This window comes from Lynx canadensis, chromosome B3 (genome assembly GCF_007474595.2).
Source record: "Lynx canadensis isolate LIC74 chromosome B3, mLynCan4.pri.v2, whole genome shotgun sequence".
NCBI lineage: Eukaryota > Metazoa > Chordata > Mammalia > Carnivora > Felidae > Lynx > Lynx canadensis.
The window spans coordinates 121,593,676-121,620,847 of record NC_044308.2 but is presented as its reverse complement, the minus strand read 5'-3'; the positions used below and the strand labels follow the sequence as shown (position 1 = coordinate 121,620,847).

The following is a 27,172-nucleotide window of genomic DNA, read 5'->3' as shown; positions in this document are numbered from 1 at the left end:
GTGGCTAAAAGAAAGAGCAAGGGAGGAACATTATTGAGTACACCTTTGGAGCAGACAGCCGGCCAGGCATTGTCATATACTATTTCTCTTTTATTATGGCTGCTTGTTGCATTACTCTCCGGGGACAGGATAGTACCCACAGTAGGTACTATTATCACTCCCATTTCCCAGACAACACAACCGAAGGCCAGAGCTGTAAATAACTTGCCCTTGCCTGGCCGCGGGCCTCCTCTCCCATCTGGAGGCTAACCTCACGCTCCCCTGGCCCCACGCTCCCTCCCAGCCTCACTCTTGCCTCACTCTTCCCCAACGCAAACCCTTCCAGGGAGGCCTGGCTTTTGTCGCAAGGACTGAGCGCTTGAAATCCAGGCCACGGGGGTTGGTGGCTCAGGAGCCACGACTCCAGGGGGTCCGGCTGCCTCGGAGAACAGGTTTGGGTCGCTGGGGGAGCCGGGGCGACGCTGGCGGCCAGCACCCCGGGAGAGGCAGCTGTGGAATGCCGGCCACGTGAACGCGAAGGAATTAACTCTGCGCCCCTGGGTCTCGGCCCAGACGGACACGTGACCACCTCCTACAAACTCGCCCCTCCCCTCCTCGTCGGCTTGGAGCTGTAGGCCCGCAGTGCTCTGTCTGGCCAGGGCCAGGAGACCGACGCCCCGAGACTCCTGGCTCGGGGGGTTGCCAACAAGCCCAATTCGCTGGGGGCGAGGGAGCCCTCTAGCATTAGGATCGTTTTAGGGGACGGAGAGAGAGGTGTCCGGGGAGCTCCCCAGGGTAGGACAGAAAAGGGGAAGAGGTGGGGACCCCAGAGCAAGAGCTGCTGTGGGCTCCCTGCCCCCCATGACGGGGAGGCGGTTAAACTACCTGGCCAGGCCATCTGCCCGGAGGCAGCTTCTCCGGCTCCAGCCCCGTCCTGCCCCAGAAGGATCTCCATGCCACTTGGGTGAGTGGAACAACTCAGCTGGCAGGCAGGGCCAGCCCCAGCCAGGCTGGGAGAGCTGGCACCCTGCAGCCCCTGGTCAGCCTCAGGCACAGCCCACACGTAACCGGCTCCTACCAGTGGGCCGCCTTGCCCCTCCCCCACAGAGGCGGAAGGGGTCAGCAGGTGTCTGCCAGCCAAAGCCGCTGGCTGCCTCCAGCGCCCCGGGGAAAGGGAGGGCCTCTGACAGCCTGCACCAACTTTTCTTAATTGCACATGGTTCAGGTCAAGCCCTTCTCCCTGGGAAGCAGCTGAGTCAGAGCCTGCAGCCTCCTTATCCCTTCATCTCCTGTCCCACCTGCCGGTGACTTCTTCCCAGGGCTCTCTCTCCTCCACACTGAGGCTGAGTGCCTGAAGCAGGGCTCCTGTTCCCTCAGGATTGCAGAGGCGGTGGGAGACACCTAGAGCCCAGGCTGTTGCTTTTCTGAAAGGCTGCACCCTCTCCTTTTGTTCCCCCAGTCCTCCTGCTTCTCCTTCAGTGCTTCTCATCGCCCAACAGATACCGACTGATTAATGTCTGGGTTCAAATCCTGGCTCTGCTGTTAACTTCAGGCAAGTTGCTTGATCTCTCAGGGCCTTAGGGTCCTCCTGTGAAACGGGATTACCCCTCACAAGGATGTTGGAAGAATTAAAACACATAATGCAAGTCAGCAAGGCTCTCAATGAATGTTGGCAGTATTGCTGCCCTTACTCTTGCTTGGCCCAGGTGCTCCCTCCCTCGCATGCCCCTGCCCCCAGTGCTGGGAGGGGCAGAGGACGGATAAGTGCTCTGACCCAGGGGCCCCAGGAGCACAGATGGGGCCTGTCCCATCTGGGGCACTGGAAAAGTCCCCTTCCAGAAGGTCAGGCTTATAAAGGAAGGAGAGAGGTGGGGGGAAGGGGACTAGGAGGCAGGAGATCACGGTTCCATTGGAGAAGGGCAAGGAGTTAGCTTGGTTTGGCTGGTGGGTGGGGAGAGGTCCAACAAGCAGGACCTCCTGAGCCAAGCTGAGGAGCTTGGAATTAATCCTGAAGGGCCTTTGAAAAATACAAGCGGAGGGACACAGTCTGATTTGCTGTTTGATTTACTTTCCGGCAGTAGCGTGAGGACTAGATTAGCCGGGAAAGAGAACGAAGGCTAGGAAACCAGCTAGAAGGCGACGGTAGGATCCAGGCAGGAGGTGCTGAAGCCAAAGTAAGGAAGGGCAGTGGTATAGGGAGGGGCTCAGAGATGTTGGGAGGAGGGAAGGCAGGCCCCAGTGCGAGATGCACTCAGGTGCATGAGGGACAGGCAGAGGAAGGAAGAAGGCTGGCCTAGCCCTCAGGCAATGCAGCATGGGGGCAGGTTTAGGGGAAGAGGTCTGGTCACTTTTGGACACTGCCTGAGGTGCCACGGGCCAACTGGGGGGGCGATGCCAGGTAGGTAGGTGGACATGCCTGTCTGGACTCTGCAGACAGGTCTGGGCAGGAGCAGAAGAGGGGTTGTCTTCCTTGTGGGTGGCATCGGAGGCGTGAGTTTGCAAGAGGTCCCTGAGGGAAAGCGGGCAGAATGACAAGGCTGTGGAATACTGGGAGCACTCACGTTCCAGGGCTGGGGGAGGAGATGAGTAGCCGGGGGGGGGGGTGGGAGAACAGCCACAGGAAAGAGTGTCCTGCCTGCCAAAGGAGATGCTGTGGATAGGGCTGGGTGCTGGCCTAGATGGAGGAAGATCAGGCCGGAAAGGTGTCCGTTCAATTCGGCAGCAGGGAGGTCCCCGGAGACCCTAACCAGAGCAATATGTGCAGGATGGAGGTGGGGGGAAGTGCAGGGGCAGCGGAAGACCCAGCTTGTCCCCAGAGTCTTGGCCCTGAAGGGAAGCGGAGACCTTGGCAGCCAGGGGCGGGTGGGTGGGGTCTCTCTGGTGCACACTGAGAGAGACATAAGCACATCTATAGGGAAAAGCTAGTGGAGAAGGAGTGGTTGAATATACCAGAAGGGGGATGGTAATGAATGAGTGACAGCCCCCAAGAGGGGAGGAGACATCAGGAGAAGCAGTGCAGGGTACTGAAGAGTCCTAAAATAGCCGCCATCTACATTGTGTCTCCTATGTGCCAGGCACCGGTCTAAGTGCTTTATAGATGCTAACCTGCTCAGTCCACACAACAGCCCTAGGAGGTAGGTGCTGTTATTATGCACATTTTACAGAGGGAGGATATAGACAGAGAAAGGTTAAGTGGCGTGCTCAAGGTTATAAAGCTACCATGTGATGCTGCCGGTATGCTGGGAGTTGAACCCAGGCAGGGTGCCCCCAGAGATGTGTAATGGCCCAGAGCATGGATTCTGGAGCCAGACAGCCGGGTTTGTATCCCAGCTTCTCCGTTTACTTGCTTTCCCCTCTGTCCCTCAGTTTCCCCACCAGGAAGATAAGTATGAGAATTATACCTAATTCGTAGTGCTGCTGGGTGGATTATATGTGTAAATGCCCGGAAAACGCTCAGAGAAGGGCTTGGGACAGGGAAGGCGCAGGTGGAGGGACTCACCTGCGACAGGATTGGGTGCCTCTTCCACTGGGAGCAGCGGGAAGAAGCCAGCACAGGGCTGATGGAGGGCTTCTCGTAAAGTGTTTGCCTGCATGGAATGAGAAACAGGTGAAGGAAGAGGTGCTAGAATTAATTAGAAGAGGAATGTGGGTAGAGCCCCCCTCGCCCCTTTGCTCCATAACATGCACCCTCAGATGTCCTCAGGGATCACTTGCCTCACCCCTTCTGGGACAGCATTTGCTCTGTGGGCTGATGGGCAGATCCCTGGTTACATGCACATGCGACCTAGAAGATAAGAGTTGGGGTTGTGTGCACCTGGGGATGGGAAGCCCGGCCTCTGGGCCAGCGGAGGATTTGCTTCCGAAGACCTTTGCTCTGAGGGCTCCTTGAAATCAAACCCACTTGACTTGGCTGCATGATTTCCCCAGTTACGGGAGGAGTTTGTTCCGGGGATAGTGTGGGTTCTGGGCAGGACTGGCTTCAGGAGCATGGACCTGGGGGGTCATACCAAGCCCCAGATTTGAAAGGGATGGTTTAATGCTTTGCTGTTGTCATCTTGAAATTCTTAATGATTTTGAGCAAGGGGTCCTACATTTTCATTTTGCACGGGCCCTGCTAATTATGTGGCCTGTCCTGGTTCTCGGCCCTGGGGTGCTTGCGGTCTCCCTGCCCATAATGAACCTGGGAGGGCCCGCATCTGCACGTGACAGAAGCTGAGAGCTTCATGGCCAGGCCAGAGGGGCTGGGGAAGGCAGCCTGTGTCTCTGTCCCTCCAGAGGCCTGGGGTAGGGGTGAGATTTGTGGTATTGGGTAAAGCACGCTGGTCAGACAACTGGGTTTGTATCCTCACTCTGCCACCAGGCAGCTGTGTGCTCTTAAGCAGGTAATGGACATCTCTGAGCCTGTTTCCTCATCTGTAGAATGGGGATAGGGTGACCACATCACAGTACGAGGGTTAAATTAGCTAATGTATGGAAAGTACTTGGTTCATAGCTGGTGCTTAGCTGATGTCTGCTGGTAAGTGTGTGGTTGGGGTAGAAGGGCAGTTGGATTGAGGGTAACATGCTCCCGCTCTAGCCGACTGTGGGAGAAGAGGCATTGAGGCCCCCCTCTGCCATCCTTGGAACCATCTTCCAGGAAATGGGTGGTCAGCTCTTCCTTCAAAGTGGCCCCCATAGGGAGAACAGATCCCAGCTCTGGTCCAGCGGTCAGAATTTTAGGCTGCCAGGACAAGTTCCGGGGCCCTGAGGGACCCTGCTCCACCCTCCCCGCACCTTTGCACAGCCTAGTTTCCCGAGACCTTTTCCACTGGGACGCAGACCTTCCTCTGCACATGGTGTCTAGGCTAGCCCAGCTTTCCCTGTATAATAGCAGTGAGCCTTCTTTCCACAGGCCCTCCCCCTCCTGGGGACAGAGCCATGGCCTGAGGTCACATGCCGCCTCCTTTTCAACCCCCTTTTGTCCCCACCCCTTTTCTGATCCTTGACTTACCCTGAGCTGGATTAAGACCTTTAAGCAGCCCAGAGAGCTGAGAGGTTGAGGTGTACCTCCCCCCACTCATCTCCATGCAAACTCAAAATAAAGACCACTCTAAACCTTAAAATTAGTGTGAGGAAGTCCAACAAAGTTCTGATTTTTCCCAGGGTGACTACTTCCTTGCTATTTTTGAAATACTAGGAATCAGCCCTTTAAAAAAACCAAACGAAAACCAGGACACTGTTGATGCCCTTTTACTGCCAGTGCCCTAAGCACACGCTTAATCTGTCTGTTGGGCAACCTGGCCTCGCCTGCCCCCTCCCCTGTGCCAGAGCCGGACAGAGGACTGGCCTGCAATACAGGGCATTGGGTCACTCTGCCCAGAGACTTCCCCAGGGGAGAGGGAAGCCCAGGGCCAATCAGCCCCTGTTGGGGAGGTGACATCAGGAAAGCCCAGAAGGTTCCACTTCCGCCCCTGCCACGGGTTGGGGGGGTGGGGTGCACCCTCTCCTCCCCACTAGAGAGCAGCCAGAGCCAGCCCGGGCCCCCTTCCAGTCCTCCAGCTGGCCAAGGACGGCTGGGCTGGGCTGTGTTAGTCCCTAGGCCCGTTGCCCTGCACTCCACACCTGTCAGGCAGGTCTCCCTGCCCTGAGCCACTCCTCGTCCTCCCTGTGGGGGAGGGAGCCAGCGAGTGCTGGGACTGCTGCAGACTGGCTTTTCCAGATCCTGCCTGTAAACTCTGGTTACAAATGAACCCCACATGTCTGACGAGGAGGGTGCAGTGGTAGGAGGTAGAGAAGGTGAGGCAGGAGTCGATGCACAAGCAGCAAGTCCAGTCCTCCTCAAGCACAATCAGGGAGCGCCCCAGAGAAAGAGGATCCCGAGCATCCTAGAAAATTCTAAGTGGGAGGGGCCTTTTAGAGCACTCCATTCTGCAGAGAGAAAACAGGCCTAGATAGAAAGAGAAGATGGGGCGCCTGGGTGGCGCAGTCGGTTAAGCGGCCGACTTCAGCCAGGTCACGATCTCGCGGTCCGTGGGTCCGAGCCCCGCGTCAGGCTCTGGGCTGACGGCTCGGAGCCTGGAGCCTGTTTCCGATTCTGTGTCTCCCTCTCTCTCTGCCCCTCCCCCGTTCATGCTCTGTCTCTCTGTGTCCCCCAAAAAATAAATAAACGTTGAAAAAAAAATTTTAAAAAAGAAAGAGAAGAGCAGGTGGTTTCCACAAGGTGAGCAGCAGACACATGGCAGGTCGAACAAAGCCCTCTTGGCCTTGTCTCAGTCCTCCGTTCTCCCTGAGTGAGGCAAGAGGACAGTCCTCTACCCCTGTCTGCTCCTCCCCCAGCGTCCCCTGCCTGCTACCCTGCCTGCCTTCTTGCTCAGCTGTCCTCCACCCAATCAGCACCCTGGGCCTATCCATTGTCCCCTTTCCCCTCACCAGGGGAACACTCATTTATTTGTTGAGTGTCTGGCCCATACAAAGCCATGTGTTCTTCTGCATAACAAACCAAAGCCAGAGGTTAGATGTTTTCTGCAGGCAATTTCACATTCCAGGGGAGAGAAGGGAAGGAATGAGTAGATTTGGGGCACTGTACAGGTGCAGGGCATTTCCCCTACATGACTGTGACCTTGGGAGTACCTCCATCCCAGTGATGAGCCCTGGAGTCACAGTTTCAAAACACTGGGCTCAAGGTTTCAAAGCAGCCATGCTCCGGCTGGAGCCTGCCTCCAGACCTATGCCCTTGCTTCTGCAGTGCACAACCTTACAACCCAGCCTGAAGGCTGCAGCCTGCAGTGAGCAGTCTGCACGATCTCATTTCATCCTTACAGCGCCCCTGACAGAGCCACTGCTATCCCTCCTTTTTACAGGGGAGGCAACTGAGGCCCAGGGACACCCAACTAGAAACGATCGGAGCTGGAATTTGAACCCAGGGCTTCATGCTGTAGGTCCACGTGCTTGATCACGGTGCGGTCTGAGTCCTGCCGCACACGTCCAGCCCCTTGTCCCATGGCCTGCGGTCTTGGGCTGTGTGTTTCAAGCCAGGTGTCTGGAGTCTCCCTGGGGAGGGCAGGGGCTGCGGGTCCTCGTTCTGAAGCTGGTGTTGGCAGACCGCCACTCTGGTAAGGCTTGGCAAGGAGGAGTTGCCGATATGGGCTAAGAGTGCAGCTTGACATGTGTGTCTTTTGCTCTCTTGCCCTTTTTGGTTCTAGCTTTGTCCCCATTGTTCTGGGGGGGATTGATTAGGCTGTGTTTCCTTCCTCACCAAGTGCTTGCCCAGAAAAGGCCCTAAAATACACAGATGGGGTGCTTGGAAAGAAGTCTTTCAGGCTTTGGGATTAGATAGAAGGGGGTTCAGATTTCTTCTGTACTAGTGATCTTGGAGAAGTCACTCCGAGAGTCAAGTTTCTGTTCTGTGAGGTAGAAAGAATGGTGCTTCCTTCAAAGCAGGATACAGGGAGTCAAGTGAGATACCAGATGATGGTGAACTATGATGTCCTCTCTAATTGTTGATTGCGATGCACTGATGCTATTATCTTCCTAAAGGAAAGAGTCAGTTTGGGGGTTAGTGCAGGTGGCTGGTTGGGAGAGTGACAAGTGGAAGGCTGGGAAGCTGTTGGTAATGTGGATTGTGCCCCAGAGCCCTGAGACTCCTGAGCTACAGGGGGAAGGCGACAGGTGGGGGCTGTCCCCTGTGCCCTGGCGTATCAAGAACCTCACTTTGCCTGGGTTGCTGGGGGAGTGACAGGTGTTCACACTGCTCAGGGGTGGAATGCACCAATTGACCCTCCAGAGCGCAGGGCCCCAGGGCCTGTTGCCAGATAGGAGCGGCCACATTCCCTTCCGAGCTGATTCTACCCCCAAGAGTCCCCTCCCCCCAAAGAGGGGCTCTCTGACGTGTCTGGAAAGCTGCCTGGGTACGCATGTCAGGGATTCTTGTTTCTAATGAGCCTGGTAGCTGTGGGGCGATTGGAGGATAGAAGGAAACTGCCTGAATGGAGCCAGGGGTCCATGGCTAGAGGAGGAGGGCCCTCCTGCTCCCGGCTGATGCACTCTTCCTAGATTATGTAACCATCTCCCTCAGCCCCCTGCAGGGTATGTACACATGATAACTTGGAAGAGATACCCATCTGGTTGAGGCAGGTCATCAAAACTGGGAACAGTCCCTGCCAAACAGGAACATTCTGCCCCCCTCAGCTGCGCAGATGCTTGGGTTATTTGGGAGGAATGAGAGATATAATCACATTCTCAGTCAGGAAGCATGGCCTGTCCTTACTTTATGGGGTCTTCTAGTCAATCATGATTTCTTCAGCATTTGGAATGTGGTCATAAATAAGCCAAAGTCCTTGTTGATGTGCTCAGCTTAATGAGGAAGAGTTCCACAAACACACGGCTTGGTAATGGAGGGACCTCGGTTTTAGGTTGGGCACTTTGGCTTGGGTTTTGACAGGTGAGTAGGAGCTCATGAGCAGCGAGAGGGAAATTCCAGGTCTTCCTTGTCCACCATTTAAGATAAGAAACCACCCTTCGTGGAATATATGAGTGCTGGGAGGTGCTCTAAGTCTGTAGGAAAGCATGACTCAGGAATGAAGCCATTCCGGGTCTGATGGTGAATCCCTGATACTGGAATTTTGGCCTCCCCCCCCCCGCCCCCCATCAGGCCTCTAGCCCTTCCCTGGGCTCAGCCGGAAGAAGATTTGGCCAAACTAAATTTTTCTCTCTGAGGGAGCCATCCAGCGCCTGGATAGCTGGGAGCACAGAGGTCAAGGGAGGACCTTTTAGTGGTGCTGCAGAGAGTGAGCACACAGATGAGAGGCTTTCCACCCCACCCTGACCGCACCTCCTGCCTGGGACGCCCTCTTAACCTGCTCTTGCCTGGTCCTGAAACAGCCCAGCCTGGGCCCTGACCTGCCATTCTAGATCTCTCACTTGGCTCAGTGGTTCAGAACCTAAACTCCTGCATGACTATCTTCAGGCATTCCCGAGGTCCTGAGCTTGCCCAAACCACCTGATTGATTCTGGAGCCCTCTTAGGGACTCTCAGGTAAGTCCTCATGAATCCCAAAAGTCACAGTCCCAGACCTAAGCTCCATGCCCACAGGCAGTCACCCACTCGAACATGGCAGAGCCAGGGTTCATCATTTCCAGGACCAGATGGACCAGCCGCAGGGCGGAGCACGTGGAACATTTGTGACCACAGCGCCTCATCACCTAAGCAGTAGGGAGTACAAAGTGGGTTTGGTCTCAGCTGAATTTCTTTCAACGAATGAAAGGTCTATCATGTCTTACCTCTTCTCTCTCTCTCTCTCTCTCTCCCTATTTGTTTGTTTGTTTTAAGCAGGCTCTATGCCCAACATGGGGCTTGAACTCACGACCCCAAGATCAAAGGCGTGCTCGACTCACTGAGCCAGCCAGGTGCCCCTGGATCTTACCGACTTTCAAGTTAGAGTTTCCCCATGTGGCGAGTAAGAGTGGAGCTTCATTGGGACGCCTGGGTGGCTCCGTCAGTTAAGCGTCTGACTTCAGCTCGGGTCATGATCTCACGGTTTGTGGGTTCGAGCCCCGCGTCAGGCTCTGTGCTGATAGCTCGGAGCCTGGAGTCTGCTTCGGATTGTGTGTCTCCTCTCTCTCTGCCCCTCCCATGTTTGTGCTCTGTCTCCCTCTGTCTCTCAAAAATAAATGTAAATTAAAAAAAAAAAAGTGGGGTTTCAAAGGGAAAGTCAAGACACCAAGGGGGATTTGCTCACAGCTCCTTTATTTCACAGATACCTATGGACCACCTACTTACCTGCCAATTTTTACTCGAGACACAGGGGATTCAGGAGGAAACAGAACAAAGGTCCTGTCCTCAGGAAGCTTATATCACTCTGGTGGGGCAGACCGACAACAAAGAAATACACCATGTCAAAATACGTCAGGTGGTGGTAAGTGCTAAGAAGATGAATAGGGTAAGTAGGGGATAGTGATTGACAGGTTGGGGAAGAGGGTTGTCATTTATCCCGGTGGTTCTAGAAGGCCCTGCAGGTGAGGTGACATCAAAGAAGAGACTTGATGTAGACACGAGGCAAGAATGTTCCAGACTGCTAGACAGTATCATCATAATCACACTCTACTGAACACACCGCTTTAACCTGCCTGCCGCTAGCCCCCACAGCCAGGCAGTGACTCTTAGAAAGAAAGCATGACATTTGCTCGTGGGGGGTCTTCGGTTCGGAACGTGGTCCGTACCATGTTGTTTGCATGTGTCTGTCTCCCCCTCTAGAAAGTCTTTTGTAATACTGAGCCGCCAGTCCAGGCATAGCCCTTGGAACAGAGGAGAACGTTTGTGAACCGACCGCCTGGCGCACAGAGATGCATGAACAGAGGCCAGGAGCTGGGTGTGTGGCACAGGCCGAGGGCAGAAGCACATCCTAGGAAGGAGGCAGGAGTGATCTCTAATTTCAGTTGCGGCAGTTGATTTGGTGGCTTTGTGTTGGTCTTCTACAGAAAAATAATCGCAAACATCTGTATCATGTCAGCTGCTGTCCTAAGCACTTTGCGTATATTAATGCATTTCATGCTCATAAAAGCTCCATGTGACAGGTAGTAATATCACACCCATTTTACAGGCCAAGGTTCTGAAGCAAGTGGTTTAGCTAAGGTCACATGGCTAATGCTTGGGAGAGCCAGGATGTAAACCCAAGAGCCCCTGTTCTTATCCTTACCCCATAGATATATACTCCATATCCTTACCCCCTAGACTGGTCCCCTCGATCTTTCACTGGGGTGTTTGTGCCCTGTGTTTCTCAGAAAAGCCAAAGCGTTTTTGAGACTCAACTTCCAGGAAGGTCAATGTAAGGCAAAGATTTCAGAAAAAAATGAAATTTTAATTATAAGTCATTTAAGACATTTTTTAATGCAGCCATATGTTATAGCGAATAACCCAAAAAGCCAGGTGAATTTTTAAGATAAAAAAGGAGGCGTCCAAGCCCTGTTGGTGGGTTGCAGGGTTTCTATCCCCAGGTCCCCTCCCCTGACTCCCAGCCCAGGGTGGCAGACTTCCCTTATCCCAGCACGTGTGTGTGTGTGTGTGTGTGTGTGTGTGTGTGTGTGTGTGTAAGAGAGAGAGAGGACGAGCGAGCGCGGGCGTCCCCAGTCACTGTGACGTCTGGATAGAAGTGAGTCATGAACATGTCAGGCTGGGCTACAGTATGAAGTGTCGCTTTCTGATTTTTCTTCTTCAGGCCTGCGCCAGGGGTGGGGCGGGGGGGGGGGGCCAGGCAGGGAAGGGGCTGGGCCTTGACTCTCCATGGAAGCTTGCCCAGGGCTCCAGAGTTTCTGGTCTGTGCTTGTGGGACAGTGTCGCACAAGGCTCATCCTACTTAACACCACCAGGCAGTAATGCAGGAGGCAGGAGGGACCTCTCATCCTCTGTACCTTAAAATACCCCCGCCCAGGCCCAGCATCCAGTTTGCAGAGCACATCCTTAGGTGTTGCCTCCCACAGAGTGAGAGGCGTGTTCTGTGACCTGTGTTTTCTGTATGTCCGTGTATGTCAAGCCCAGGAACCAGTGTCCTCACTGCCGTGTGCCCCAGAATGGGTCTCCCTGCGGAGGCAATGCCCATGGGTGTTTTAAAGGCAGAGCAAGATGAATGTAGGCTGACACTTCCCCCCTCTATTGACAAGGAACTGACAGGCCTCGCAGAGGACAGACCTGGTAATTAATGTGCCAGCATCTTCATTGACAAGGCAAAAAAGCAAATACACAAGCTGAGGGGAGTTAGTCACGCCGACGGGGGGGACAGGGATGGCGGTGGGGACAGGGAAAGGGCAGGGAGGTGTGGGGTGTGTCTGGGGGATGGGAAGGGCTCAGGCAGGGCGAGCTGGGAGCGAGCAGAGCGAGAGAACAGAATTGTCTGTGCATCTGGGAGGAAATGTATGTGTGAGAGAAAGAAAACGTGAGAGAATGTGTCTGAGACCAAATGTAGGGGTGGGTGAGGAGAAATGTGCGTGTGACTGACAGAAGGAGGGAGGGAGGCGGGCGGGGTGCGGGCAGCGGGCCTCTCTCATCCCTCCTTCAGCCACAAGGGCTTCTGGAAAGCCCTGCAGTTTGGAGTGAGGGATGTGCGGGAGAGGTGAGATTTCATTACCTTTCCCTTTGTGTGATATTTTCGTGTTAGAAATGTAAGACGGGAACTATAAATAATCCAGTCACAGCTGCGGCATCCTGGAGATTTATGGTGCGTGCCAATGCCGGCCAGCTTCGGGCGGGGGGTGGCTTTGCTTTACGGAGCCAAGATAAAAGGCTGCCCCTCTTGCACTTGGCCCTCCCGGCCCTGGCCGGCCCCCCCCCCCCGCCCCCTCCTTGCACAAGCCATCCCTCCTGAGCTGCAGACCCCAGGGGAGAGAGAGGCTCACAAGTGCCTAGAAACCCCTTGTCCTGGGCAGCCTGGAGCCAAGTACCAAGTGGGCGAACAGGGGATGTCGGGAAGACCAGTGAGGCAGGGGCCAGTGTGGGCAAAGGTGCAGGCCTGCCGTGGGAGGCCCCCCTTTGCTCAGCTGCCACAGACAAGGGGGGACCAACAGGTGGCCCAGCCACAGCCAGGCTCAAGTCTGAGGTCCCTGGAGCACGGGCCAATGGCCCTCTGTTCCTGGCCTCCTTTCTGGGCAGGGGTCTTGTTCCGTGCACCATCAGCAGTACGACCAAGCTGTGCTTGGTGCAAGACCCTGGTGGGGGCGGATGGCCACCCCCACCCCCCTGCCCCGCCGCTTCCCAGGAGAGGGTGCACTCCCTGTTGGCCTGAGAAGGGGTCGTCCTCCAAGAACTTGGGAGCTGCTGGCCAGTCCAGTGACACCCCAGGGAAGAGACAGACAGTGTATTTGGGACAGTGAGAGGGCAGGAAGGGGGCAGCCTGGGCTCCCCACGTCACCTCCCAGGATCTCTCTCCAGCCTTGTTGTGAGGACAGGGGGAAGAGGTGCAGGAAGACATTTGAGAGCCAGCCACAGGCTTGTCCTTGGGACTCATGGGACTGAAGGAAGAGGAAGGTCAGGGGTCTCAGGGAGAGGAGCTGGTTCAAGACCCCCCTGTGACATGCCTGGGCTTCCCTGCAGTGTCTCACGAGTACACTTGTGTGGCTGTGTCCCACGAGCCCTAGGCTTCCCGAGGGCAAGAGACATGGACGCACGGCTCTCACGGAAGCCTGGTGGCTACATGCGCCCTGGCCCCGGGCTTGATGCATCAGTTAGTTCTGCAGAATGGTGGGACCCTGGTGCTGACATGTGCGTGTATGGACCCCACAGAATGGAGCCCTGGAGGGAGTGTGTGGAGTGGGGGAGCAGAGCCACCTGGATCTCTGAACCCCACTCGGTCCCCTCCTGTTAGTCCTCGGGCTGTCCCTGGAGCTGAGGGTCTCTGTGCCAGCCTGCCCCCGGCCCCTCCTGCCTTCTCTGGAAACCCCGGGGCTGGTGCAGCCCAGGAACTGCAGGCACCAGCCTGTCACCTCGATGGTTCTCGCTTTGCTTCCCTTCTGATTCTCTGAGCAAATATTGAACATCCAGAGACACATCCGAATCCTCGGCGTGGGGTGGGAGGTGGAGGCGGTGACACAACTGGCTACTTCTTGGGGCAGCTCAGTCAAGATCAACCTCAGCTCCAGGCCTCTGGCCGAGGGAGGCTGCTGAGGGGGTGGGGGCATTAGTCCAGTGGACAGAGAGGGGCCCTTCCCTCAGAGGATTCCTTCAGGGCAACTGGTGCGTGACTGTGGATTTCCAAAGCAGCCACACATGGGTTGTGGCAGGGTCTTTTCCTGGGGCAGTGCGGTCTATTTTCTGCCAGCCTCCTAAAGCAAACCATGTCTGGGAGTGGGGCACACGCGGTAGAATGAAATCCCCTGGGGTGTCCCAGAGGCAGCTCAGCCATAAGCACGAATGGCCTCAAAGCAAGCTTGCCGAATTTCGTGAATGGCAGAGCCGTGATATTCGGAAGGGGAACCGGGATCCTCTGAGGATGTGTCCCCGCTTGATGCATTCCGGATGCACCTGTCGGGGGTCACCACTCTATGCATCATCACGCTGTTCTGGGTGGTTGTGCCAGCCAGGGTGCTGACTGTTAGAGGCAGAAATGGACTCTGACATTCTCAAGCAGAGAAAAGATTTGCTGGAAGGATTGGGGGCTGCTCACAGCATCAGTGGGAAGGCTGGAGTCCCAGCTTGGAAGGTGAGCAGGATCCAAGAGATGCTAGGCAGTCAGCGTCGTTGCCAAGGTCACGCCACAGGGCAGCCTGCTTAGGATGCCTTTGCTGTTACCACCCCTCTGCCATCAATGGTGTGATGACAGGTAATTTTGTGTGTCAACTTGACTGGACCATGAGATGCCCAGATATTTGGTCAAACATTATTCTGGGTGTCTCTGGATAAGATTAACATTTGAATCCTTAGGCTGAGTAAAGCAGATTGCCCTCTCCAATGCTAGTGGGCTTAAATAGAACAAAAACGTGGAAGAAGGGAGAATGTTCTCTCTGCCTATTGAGCAGGGAAGTCAGTCTTCTCCTGCCCTTGGACTGGGATTTACCCCATCGGTTCTCCTGGTCCTCCAGGTCTTTGGATTCAGACTCTTGTCCCATGAATACTCCTCAGGAAGGGAAATTCCTACCCCATCCCCCCAAATACGGAAGGAACACTCTGGATGGCCTTCTCAGTCTGCCCCTCCAGAGTTCCATCCTTCTATCTTTTCCCCCAACTCCGAAGTCCAGGAGGCTAACCTGTGTGGGCCTCATCCCATTTCGCCCAGAGGCCGAAATCCCATGCCTCTGGCTTCCAGGGTCTCCCACTGGAGGAGACTAGGAAGGTGGGCGGAGAGAGGTCGGGGTATTTTTCCCCTTGTTTCTTTCCTTTGCAGCTCTGACTCTCTTCAGCTTCCAGCCATCTCCCTCCCTGTCACATCAAGGTCTGCAGAATTCCTTCTGGTTTCTTTTAGCACTGCCCGCCCTAGGCAAATAGTGCCTTTTGAAAGACTCCTCAATTGCCCTAGTTGAGGGTAATGCCTCTTACCTGCTGGCACCTCACATGGGACAGGAAGTCTGGAGATTGGGAGGCAACAGAGCCCCAGCAAATGCCCACAACGTGGTGGTCCAGATGCCGAGGGGAGGCAGGGTGCATGGTACAGGGCAAGAGCATGGACTTTGGAGACAGACTTACTAGGGTCTGAATTCTCAGCCTGACTCTTAGTAGCTCTGTGAACTTGGTCAAGTTCTTAACCAGGCTGACCCTTCTTTGTTCTTCACCTGGGAAATAAAAGTTCATATGGATGTCATAGATTTATTGTGAGAATTGAATGAGACAAATTTTTAAGCACTCAGGACACCAGTGATGGCAAGAAGGGTCTACCTTAATGTGTCAGCTCCAACTGATCAGTTAGGGCTCCTGGGAGCCCTGGGTGAAGAATTCTGACATCTCATCCTGGCCTGGGGGTGATGGGTGCACTCATGATTGACTAGTGATGTCTGTCATGGTGTAGCTTGGGAAGTGGCAGTAGGATGCACTTGCCTTTTCTGTAGTAAACACCCACTGAGTGATAGCTATCAAGTTTTATATTTCTTTGCTTCTTGGGTGGGGAAGTCGGATTTCCTATGTGACCACCAGTGCTGCCCAGGTCCTGAGGCATCGAGCTACCTCTCTTGGCACATCTCAGATTCCTCAGTAGTGCCGATGCTCCGACCTGCCCTTTCCTTTGATCAGCAAACTGCTTCAGCCCTATCTGGGTTGTTTAAGGTCTTCTTTTTCTGGGAACGTTCTCTTGCTCTTTTCAGTCCCCAAATGCCCAGCCTGATTCTCCCCTCCGTGTCTACCACCCTCTCTCCATAGAAAATAATAGGGAATTATATACATTTAACTTGAATTTCTCTGCCTCATGTCACCTCACTTTCCAAATCTCCCCCATTATCTCCTGCCCCAACCCAGGGGGCCTGGCATTATCCCAGCCACACACACCAGAGGAGGTTGAAGACAGAAGAGGTGAAGAGAATCATGGCCACAGGTGTCCTACTGTGTGAACTGGAGACTTAGTGATCATCAGGTGGCTCTTGGAGTAGCAAAAAAGGTAGAGGAAGCAAGGATTCTTTTTCAGAAGTGATCTCCTTTCTAGTTTCACTGGCGCATAGGAGCAATTTTTATTTATTCAAGAACACTTTGTTCAGCACCTACTATGTGCCAGGGAGCAATGCATCAAACAGACATGTTCTTTGCCCTGATGGGGAAACAGACAAGTATAACACTGGGTGCTGGACAGTCCAGTAAATGCTAGACAGGAGCACAGGAAGGACCTCCAATTGCAAGGATGATTTGGGACAATCAGGGAAGACTATCTGGAGGAGGTGGCTTCTAAGCTGAGTCTGGAAGGATAAGGAAGGTGTTTCAGGTGGTCTTGGGAGCAGCATCTGCAAAGATCCAAAGGTGTGTGTCCAAAGAGCTACTGGCTCCTGGCGCGTCACTGTGGCTGGCTCTCAGAGCTGGAAGTGGAAAGTGCTGGACAGGAAGTGGTAGGAGGAGGGTGGTAGAGTCCTATGGGGCCTTGAAAAGGAGTCCAGATTTCCCCAAAGCAGCACCCATCCCACCCACCTCACCCCCAGCCTGTCCTCTGCCCGCTGAGGCTTGAGGTTTGTGAAGCCTCCCTCCCATCGCTCCCCCCATCCCTCCCCATCCTGGGAGGGCTTCTCAGGCCTCAGGGAGCAGCCTCTGTCCCCTCACCCCAATGCCTTGTGAGTCACTAGGAGTGTAGTGACAGCTGCTTAATGTGAGGAGTGGCTGGGCAGGTGGCCCACAGTGGCTGCATGAGGATGAACCAAAGTAGGGGTTAAGGGGAGCCCCCAACCTGGGGGATGAAGGTTTTAATGCAGTCTTGCTAATAACTGGCTGACCCAGCCATCAGCTGCAATTTAGGGTAAAGCAGGCTTTCAAGCATTTTTTTCTCCAATGACTAAGTCGGTTTGCAATTATTTCCTCCTCTTGTAAAACCCCTCACACCTTTTCCCCAGCCACTTCCCCTGCTCAGACCTGCTTCTCTTTGGAAAATGCGAAATGGTGCATATGTGAAGCTGTGGAGAAATGCATGTAGCTTTATGTGTGTCTGTGGATGAAAGCATCTCAGGGGCGTCTGGGTGGATCCGTCGGTTGAGTGTCCGACTTCGGCTCAGGTCACGATCGCACAGTTCATGGGTTCAAGCCCCACGTCAGGCTATGTGCTGATAGCTTGGAACCTGGAGACTGCTTTGGATTCTGGGTCTCCCTCCCTCACTTCCCCTCCCCTGCTGGTGCTGTGTCTCTCTCTCAAAAATAAACATAAAAAAAAAAAAGAAAGAAAGAAAAGAAAGTATCTCATACATGTGTAAGGAAGTGTATAAATGGGAGTGTGTGTGTGTGTGTACTTGCCTGAAAACGTCTCTGCTGGTGCCATGCATGGCAGCACGTGTATGCCTCTGTGCATGTGGGGGAACGTGAATGCACGCATGTGCACTTATGTCCAGGACAGGCTGTGGGTGTGTATGAGTGTGGGGGACCTAAGGTGTGTGTGGGTTTGCAGTGAGTGTGAATGGGATTCTATGCATGGGATTCTATGCAACGGGCCCCCATGATCCTCTGCAAGGGAGACGCTGTTAGGCTGGCATATTTATATTAACCCAAACCATAAAATGCCCAACTGGTCTCCCTGCTTCCCCTCTCGCTCTTTCCTTTGTAGGCTGTCCTCCACCTAGCAGCCAGTGCAAGCTTTTAAAAATGCGAATCATTTCTAGCCTGACAACCTTCCGGTGGCCTCCCGCCGCATCTGGAATAAATCCAAACTTCCGACTATGGCCTGCCTCCATTCCAATCTTTGAAACTTCGTGGCCTCGTCTCCCAGTCCTCTGGCACCCTCTGCCTCAGCCACATAGGCCAGAGCCTTTGCACTTGACCTGCCTTCTCCTGGACCCCTTTGCAGTGGGGTGCTGTCTTGGCTCCAGATTTCCGCTCGACATGGTGACATTATCGGTGGCACCTTTCCTGACTTCTCCATTTAACTTGGTACCTCCAGGGGTTCCTGGCTGGCTCAGTTGGAAGAGCATGTGACTCTTGATCTCAGGATTGTGAGTTTGAGCTCCACATTGGGTGTGGAGGTTACTTAAATTAATAAAGAAATAAGCTTAAAACAAACGGCATCTTCAGTCTCTCTCTGGCCCATCTCTCCGACTTCTTTTCTCCCGGCACTAACAGAGCCTGAGAGTCAGTTCTGCACAGAGGTAAGTGGGAGCAGCCCTCTGCAGTAGGAAGGACGCTGGATCAGATGGGGCGGGGCCTCCAGACCACGTGCACATCCGACAAGGTCTCTGCCAGCCCCTGAGGCACCCAGAGCAAAGCCTGCCCATTGGAGGAGTCCTGAATTGGGTGCAAAAGGCTAGATCCTGTACCACCTCTGGGCTTGGTCAAAGGCTGGAACCATCAGCTCAGAAGCTGGGGTTCAAGAGCATGAGAAGGCAAGCCATAGATGGGGAGAATATATTTGCAAAAGCCAGATCTAAGTAAGAACCGTTATCCAGAATGTACAAAGGACTCGGCAATGAGAAAACAAACAACCCAATTTTTAAAATGGGCCAAACACCTGAACAGACATCTCACCAAAGAAGACATACAGATGGCAAATAAGCATATGAAAAGATGCTCCGCATCCAATGTCATTTGGGAATTGCAAATTAAAACAACACTGAGCTGCTACCGTTAGAAAGGCCACATTCTGGAACACCGATGACACCAAATGCTGGTGAGGACGTGGAACATCAAGAGCTCTTACTCAGGGCGCCTGGCTGGCTCAGTCAGTAGAACGGGTGACTCTTGATCTGGAGGTCATGAGTTCGAGCCCCACGTGGGGTGTAAAGCTTACATTAAAAAAAAAAAAGTTAAAAACAGAAAGACCTCTCACTCCTGTCCGATGGGAGTGCAACATGGTACAGCTACTCTGGAAGACAGTTCGGCGGTTTCTTACAAAGGTAAACATAGTCTTCCTACACAATCCAACCCTCATGCTCCTCGGTATTACCCAAAGGAGCTGAGGCTTATGTCCACACATCTGTATGCAGATGTTTATAGAAGCTTTATTCATAATTGCCCAAACTTGAAAGGAGCCAAGCTGTCCTTCGGTAGGTGAATGGATAAGCAAACCGTGGTAAATCCAGGAATGGAATATTACTCTGCACTAAAAAGAAATGAGCTATCAAACCTTGAAAAGACATGGGGAAAACTTCAGTGCAATTACTAAGTGAAAGAAGCCAATCGGAAAGGCTACATACATTCGAACTGTAGGGCTTTCTGGAAAAGGCAAAACTATGGAGACGGTAAAAAGATCAATGTTTGGGGCGTCTGGGTGGCTCAGTCGTTAAGCTGACTCTGGATTTCGGCTCGGGTCTTGATCTCATGGGTTCGCGAGTGTGAGCCCCGCATCGGGCTCTGTGCTGTCCGTGCAGAGCCTGCTTGGGATTCTCTCTCTGCCCTTCCCCTGCTCGTGCTTGCTGTCTCTCTTTCAAAATAAATAAATAAACATTAAAAAAAAAAAAAAGGTCAGTGGTAGCCAGGAGTTAGGTGGGAGGGAGGGATGCATAGGTGAGCACAGAGGATTTCTAGGGCAGTGACACCATGAGGTATGATGCCATATTGGTTGATATATATTGTCCCATACTTATCAAAACCCGTAGAATGTACAGCACTAAGAGTGAACCTTAACGTAAACTATGTAGTTGGGTGATAATGATGTGTCAACATAGGTTCATTGATTATAACAAATGTACCACTCTAGTGGGGATGTTGATGGCCGGGGAGGACTGTGTGTGAGCGGGGGCAGGGATATGTAGGAATTCTGGACTTTCTGCTCAATTTTGCTGTGAACTCAAAAATGCTCTAAAAAATAAAGTCTATTTAAAAAGGAAGGAAGGAAAGTAGGAAGGAGGAAGGGAGTGAGGGAAGGAAGGAAGGAAGCAAGGGAAGGGAAGGGAGGGAGGGAAGGAAGGAAGGAAGGAAGGAAGGAAGGAAGGAAGGAAGGAAGGAAGGAAGGAAGGAAGGAGGAAGGAAGGGAAGAAGGAAGGAATAGAATAGAGAAAAAAGAACAGACCAGACCAGAACAGAAATCCTCAGATATTCTCTCCAGGCTTCCTTCTTCTCTCGGGCCATCTGTCTCCTTTCCTTCTGCTGTCCAAGCATTTTCTGACCTCCTCACGGGGGGGATGTGTTTGCTGGGCATGTCTGTCTGCCTGTCCTTTTCTTTTATGGTTTGGCCGGATCCTTTGTTAAAGATTTTCCAGCTCAGGGGCGGGGCTGGCTGGGAGCTTCTTCATCTCCGCAGTTCCTGTCATCCCTCCCAGCACCCCCAACAGCTTCCTCCCAGCCCACTGACCTTTCACCAACAAATGACAGCTATGATCTGCTCCATGAGCCCTGTCCCAGGATAAACGTGTGCCCGGACACCCAGCCGAGGGGAAGATTTTCAAGAGTGGTGAGAGAAGAAAATCCTGGATGCCTGGATGACTCATTAGCACCACCTCCAACCCAGCTTAAGCTCACCTCCTTTGGTGTCTGACAGAAGAAAGAGGAAAACGCCTTCCTTCTCTGTCCTTTGGGGACAGACTTGGGGGGACCCCACAGACCGTGCGCCCCACTTTCATTTTCCAGGCCTTGATGGAGACTTCTAGAGGCACCAGCCCCCAAAACAATCGGCCCATGAGCAGTACAAAACAAAATCAACACTAAGCCAACAAAGTAAGTGTGAGAAAGTGCTCCAACATTCTGAGTTTTCCCATGACGACTACTTTGAAGCTTTGTATTTCTCAGCTATCAGATCTGAAATTCTTGTAAGTTTTTCTCCTTCTCTGCTGGTTCTCTAAGTGTAGGTGTGGTGTACATGTTCCTTCTAACTGTAACCGGCCTGGCTGACCTTCCTGTCCCCCAAGCAGCCTTGTCCCGTGCTGAGGCCACAGAGGGTGGTTCTCTGGCTGACCCCGAGGACCTCGGGGTTCCCTCCCTCGTGAAAACAGGCCTGGGGTGCAGTGTGGGGTGGGTCACATAATCAAGTTCTTGCTTCTGCTGCCAGGGCACACCAGCTGGGGGCTGCGAGGGGGAGACATGAGAGGGCAGAGCCCTGAATGGGTATTGGGAGGAGGCCTTCCCCCTGGCGAGGCTAGTCGAGCTTCGAAAAGCAAATTTGAATCAAATCAACAGATAACTGCTGAGATCCATATTGTCGCAAAAAGCTTAGTTGGGCTGGAGAGGAAGGCCAGGATGGGGTCTTATCAGGGTGTGGGCGGTGGGGGAAATGGCCTTGATTCTCCCAGTGGACTCAAAGGTCCACTGTAGTACCTCCCATCAGCTCAGGTATGTTGCCGCCTTTAAGTGTGGAGGAAGAAGGCTCCCGCATTACAAAGGGGCAGACTGAAGCCAAGGTCCCAGGCCCGCTGGTGGAAAAGCCAGTCTAACCGGGTCAGTATTGAGATTTTGCCTCACCGTGAGCCCGGGGTCTAGAGTCTAGGGCTCCTCATTGGTGAGTTTTATCATCACCTGGCTTCTGAGGCTGGGAGGAAAGGTGAGCGGCCTACAGGAGTTTATGTCACAGCTGCATGTTTAGCCCCTTTTTGTGTGCTAGGCACCCGGGGAAATGCTTCAAATATATCACCTTGTCCACACCAGCATCCCTGCAGTGTGAGCTCAGAGAGGGAAAGGGACTCGCCCACGGTGACACCCAGGAAGCGCGTGGCGGGGGTCTTCCAGCCCACTGGAAAGGCAGCTCTGTGAGTGTCTGGCTTCTGGAAGCTGACCCCAGGTCACAGCCCCTGGTACAGTGACTGGTGTATTTAGGGCAAGCAATCAATATTTGGTAAAGAATGAATAAATGAATGATTGATTAACCCCCTCTGGCCCCAGATCTGTGTTCGGCCCGGTGCCTACCTAGCCTGGGGATCTGGGAGCTGAAGGCAGAAGCCTGGGGTCTTCCTGGTGGGAAAGGCTCCCGGGGCAGCGCTGGTGAGGGGCAACCTGGCTGAGGCCTCTGGGCTTCACCCTCTCAGAGAACTCGCGCCCTCACCCCGGTCCCCCGCAAGCTACTCCTGGTGGCCACGTGCAGTCACAGAGGACTCTGCAGAGGACTCTGCAAGGGGTTCACTACCAAATAAACACCCAGTGATTCAGAAGATCTGGCCATGCAGGTCTCCCACTCCCCAAACCTTGCCGTTGCCATGGCAACTAGCCTGGCCAAACCTCAGCTTGCTGAGGGCATCCCAGTTAACCCCTTCCTGGCACAGCAGAGCCCTCAGTCACCCCCAGTTTGCCTGTCCACGCAGCCTGGACGCCCACAACACTGATGCCCAGGCTGAGAGACGGAACACAGGAACCGCGGGCAGAAGTGCAGGCTTTAGGGATTGGAGGACGTAGCTTGAATCTTTGGCTCAGCTACGCGAACTTGAGCAGTCCAGTAAACCTTTCTAGCCTCTGTGTCCTCTCCTGCAAAACGGACATAATGTGTCCCCCTGCAGGGTCACCGGCAGGGTCGATGAGAAACGCACAGGAACACCTCGCGGGGTACCTGGCAGAGAGCACACCGCGGTTAATGCCGGTCGCAAGAGAGGAGCTGCTCCGTGCACACATCCAGTCCCCTCCTGTTACTGCAGGGCCCCAGGGCACGTCAGGGGGAGGGCACACAGAGTCACAGACACACAGAGCAGTGATTCATCTGGAAAAAAGGAAGCCCACAGCCACTCCAACTGTACCAAGCCTGGAGGTTGCCCTGGGAGATTCCCATCAAACAGCCCATTCATTCCACCTTGAACTCAAACCTCTCCAGGCCCCCTTGGGCTCTGGGACTCCCAGCCTAGAAACCAAGACCGACAGAAGGAAGTTGATGGAGAAGGGGGAAGGGCCTGTGTGCTCAGAAAGCAGGTCTGACTGGTGTGGGGTGAGAAGGGGTAAGGTGGGGCTGGGCCCGGTAGCCTGCGGGTATGGGGGCCGCCTGCTGTCAACTCCAATTGAGCAGAAAGGCCCCTGGGGAAGTGACAGCAGAGAGCCCAGCAGTATTAATGGCCACCATTTATTGAGGGTCAGCCAGGGGCCAGAGTGATAAAAGCAAATAAGGCCACATTCCCCCACCCACTGCTCAGTGCTTGGGTGACTTCTCCCTCCTGTCCTTACTAGGACCCAGACCCTCAATATGGCCTGTGAACCCCATGTGTCCTGGCCCCTGCCTACCTCTCAGCTCCTCTGCAACCCCCCCCCCCCCCCCCCCCCCGCAAGCCACTTAGGCTTTCTTTGTTTTTTGTTTATTTGTTTGTTTGTTTTCAAGTGAATTGTGCTTTTTCCAGCCTCAGGGCTTTTACACACTCCTGTGTCTCTCCTTGGGGACTCCTTCACGGTTTTTCCACAGTTCATTTATTGTACCTTATCAGTTGTAAGATCCATATTTTCAAAAGCCAACTTGGGGCTCCTGGATGGCTCAGTCGGTTAAGCATCTGGCTCTTGATCTCGGCTCAGGTCATGATCTCAGGATTCCTGAGTCTGAGCGTCAGGCTCTGTACTGATAGCACGGAGCCTGCTTGGGATTCTCTCTCTCCCTCTCTGCCCCTCCCCTGCTCTCTCTCTTTCTCTCTTTCAACATAAATACATAAACTTAAAAAAAAAAAAGCCAGCTTTTTACTCTGAAATAATTTCAGACTACCTAAAAGTTGCAGAACAATAGTACAAATATTCCCATGTTCCCTGCACTCAGTTTCCCCAAATATTACCCTTTTACCATGTTTACGGGCATGCAGGTGTGCTGGCTATGAGAGCTCTTGTGCCACTCTGTTCCCAGCTCCCTATTCAGTGACTTCATGTTGGTAGGCGGAAGTTGGCCATGGAGGCAGAGTATTGACACCACAGAAACTGGTGATTGACCTTTTGTACGCTGGAAAATGTCTTATGTTTACCACCATGCCACCATTTTATCAGTATCTTTTTCTTTGTGTGTGTGTGTGTGTGTGTGTGTGTGTGTGATATACTCTTATATTCTTTTTTTCCCCTGAACTCTTTAAGAGTATAAGTGACAGATATGCCCTTTTATCCCTAAATACTTCAGCATGTACTTCTTAAAAAGAAGGTCATTCTCATATAACAAATAACGACAGTACATTGATCAAAATCGGGAAATTTGTGTGGTTACACTTCTAGTGTCGGATCCCACTGTCCTACTAATGTCTCTATAGCAAAAGTATTTTCTGCTTTGTGTACTGTCTTACTCTGTGTAAACATCCTGTTTCTTATCATCCACCACTGGTAGCATCCATTCATGATTCTTGCCTGAAACAGTTAATATCGTGGTAATCGGCAAATGATGATTTTCTAATTCCATCATTTTTCTACATTTGCTTCTTGGCATTCTCTGTTAAGGAAGAGTGTTCTTTTCTTCCCCCATTCATTTACTTATTCATTTCTTTCTTTAAATGAGAGGGACTCATGGATTGTTATTTTATTCTTTGGCTTATAACCTATAACTCATATTATTTATTTCAGTGCTCAAGTTATGCCAGATTCATCCAGTAGAAACCCTTTTACACTGGCTCCCATTCCTATTGGCATGTCCTCATTAATATTTTTTTTTAGCACATCGTCATTTTCTAGCACAACAAGATGTTCCAGGGTCATCTTGTACCTTCCCTGAGCCAGCCCTGGAATTGGCTTGTTCCCCAAAGTGGCTTGTGTTTGTTTGTTTGTTTGTTTGCTTGTTTTTAGTGGAGAATGGTATTTAGAAACCAAGATCTGGAAACTGGGGTGCTCTGTGCTTCTGGGGAAGATGCACGTTTAAATCTCTGCCAGCAGGATTCATTTTATAGACTACAATGTCTAACAATCCCCCAGTTGGGCATTTGGCTCTTTTCCTTCTGCCACTCTTCTATTAGCAGCCAAAGCTGAGCCCAACAGTGGGCACCCAGCCAGGACCCCTTTCCCACCCTTCCTGCCCTTCTCTCTGCTGGCTCCGCAGAGCCTTCTTGTCCTGTCTCCCCTTTCCATGGAACCAGCACCTGGGAGCCTGTCCACTACCATCTCAGGGATTTTACACCGGCAAACTTGCTGAGGGCAAGGTGCACTTCTCTTGGATTTTACCCTACACTGATCTCTGACTTCCCCTTCCGTTTTCAATCGAGTAGGAGATAGGAAACTCCTCTGGGGCTGAAGGAAAGTCTAAAAAGAACTCTTTCTGGAAGCACAAACTAACATTTCTAGGGGTAAGAATGTTTTATGTCATGGTTAATTGGCACAAAGTTTCTTTCTCCGTGTTATCTAAACTAAAAGTGTGGTGACAATCCGTGCTTTAGAGTCAATGAAATAGATCACACCTAGTTATGCCTCAAAACTGAGCTCACACTACTTCCTCATGAGTACCTTTTCTCCATAACACATAACACAATTTGTAACACAGGTATTAGGGTCATGATCGCTTAATACCTGTCCGAAGGCCCCATGAGCACATGCCCCCGTTTGTCTCTCTTGTATTCTTAGCTGTATCCTCAATGCCTGGCACACTACGGAGGCTCAGTAAAGATTTGTTGAAATAAATAACTGAATTAATTTAATCTTCTCAACAAGTCTGCAAGGCAGAGATGACTCTCCCAACTTTATCGATGGGGAAACTGAAGCTCCAAGAACCAAGATTTGTTTGGGGCGCCTGGGTGGCTCGGTGGGTTACGTGTCCAACTTTGGCTCAGGTCATGATCTCACGGTTCATGGGTTCCAGCCCCACATCAGGCTCTCTGCTGTCAGCATGGAGCCCACTTGGCATTTTCTGTCCCCCCAGCCCCGGCCCCCTCCTCTCTCTCTCTCAAAAACAAACAACCAACCAACACACAGGACCAAGATTGTTCCATGTCGTCCCGCCAGTAAGTGGTGGGATGGGGATTCAAACCCGGATTTGTCAGATTCCAACACCTGTGCCAAGTATTTCAACAGAGGAAATGGCTTTAGTGGAGAATTGAATTTTTATTCCCCTAATGAGTCTGGTTCCCCAAAGGAGTATCTAAACTCTTAAAAATTAGGGCAGCACAAATATGATCCAGGAGCTGTCCCAGAACAGGGGCTGGTGATGCGAAACCAGCCTCCAGGTGTCCTTCGTGTGGCCACAGGCCTCGGTTCATCCTTTGCCATACTCCCATAGGGTTGGCCTGAACTGCCCTCCCCCCTTATGGAAGGGTCAGGCAGAAGTATGGGTCAGCAGTAAGCAAACTAGCCTGGCCCTGCTTGGCCTTGGCCCCACACCCCAGCTCTGCCTGACTAGCCCTGGGCCTCTCCATGGTGCCTGCTATGGCAGGGAACACGCTTCCCTCAAGGGCCTTCACCACCTCACCTTCGCTGCCTCCTACCCGTGTCCAGCAGCTGCACAGAAAGGTTACACCTACTGCTTTGAAAATAGGGAAACTGAGTCTCAGAGGATGCAAATCCTCACCTTTGGGCAAGGCCCCGACTTCTCCATCTGTACAATGGGAGGATTGGGCTTGGCACATCACGGATTTCTTCAGTTCTCCACAGAGCTGTTTGATGACCTGCCGCCTCCCCTCCTGCCCTTCCCCCACAACCTTAGGGCTTTCCGGCCCTCTTCCCAGGGGAAAGGTGCTTCCACTCTCGTTTCCCTGGGAACTAGCTGGGTCAAAACACGATCCTCATTTACATTTCAAAGGCCTTGATTTCCTAACCTAGATCAGACACACCCTCCACCAGCTCTCTGAAAGTGAGTCTTGGCCAGTTGGCTGGGTTAGCCTTTCATGAGATAAGAAAGCACCTTTGCAGACGATTTGACAGATCTGCCCCTAGAAACACCACAAATTATAATAGCCACGCATGCTTATGCTTATATACATTAGGTGACAGGTACTCCATTCTCACAACAACTCTGAGGTGAATGTTATTATTTCCCCCTTTTACAGATGAGGACTTGGAGGCACCAGGAGGTTGTCTGACTTGCCCAGCGTTAAGATCTGGAATTTGAACTTCTTGAGTTCAGGTTCATAACCACTGCACTCCACTACCTGAAATTCCATTCTTGGCTATCTGTCCTTTTCTGGAATGCCAACATCATGGAGGAAAGCCTTGGAACACCAGCAACGCAGTGTGAAGGCAGACAGGCCCAGCGTGGATGCGTTCAGGCCCTACTGGAAACTGCTGAGTCTGAATCTTGAGTAAAAGCTGGGGAAGAATGGAAGAGCTCGGGTGGTTCGGA

At 52.8% G+C, this 27,172-nt stretch overlaps 1 long non-coding RNA gene across 2 annotated transcripts; it reads left to right on the top strand.

Annotated features, from left to right (window-relative positions):
• Positions 1–652: 652 nt before the first annotated feature.
• Positions 653–18,027, top strand: LOC115516718. Of its 2 annotated transcripts, none has more exons than XR_003969625.1 (3): positions 653–943; positions 9,713–9,871; positions 17,660–18,027. It is a non-coding gene; the product is annotated as an uncharacterized LOC115516718 (long non-coding RNA). The 2 variants fall into 2 exon arrangements; XR_003969626.1 differs by lacking the exon at positions 653–943 and adding an exon at positions 9,346–9,412.
• Positions 18,028–27,172: the final 9,145 nt, after the last annotated feature.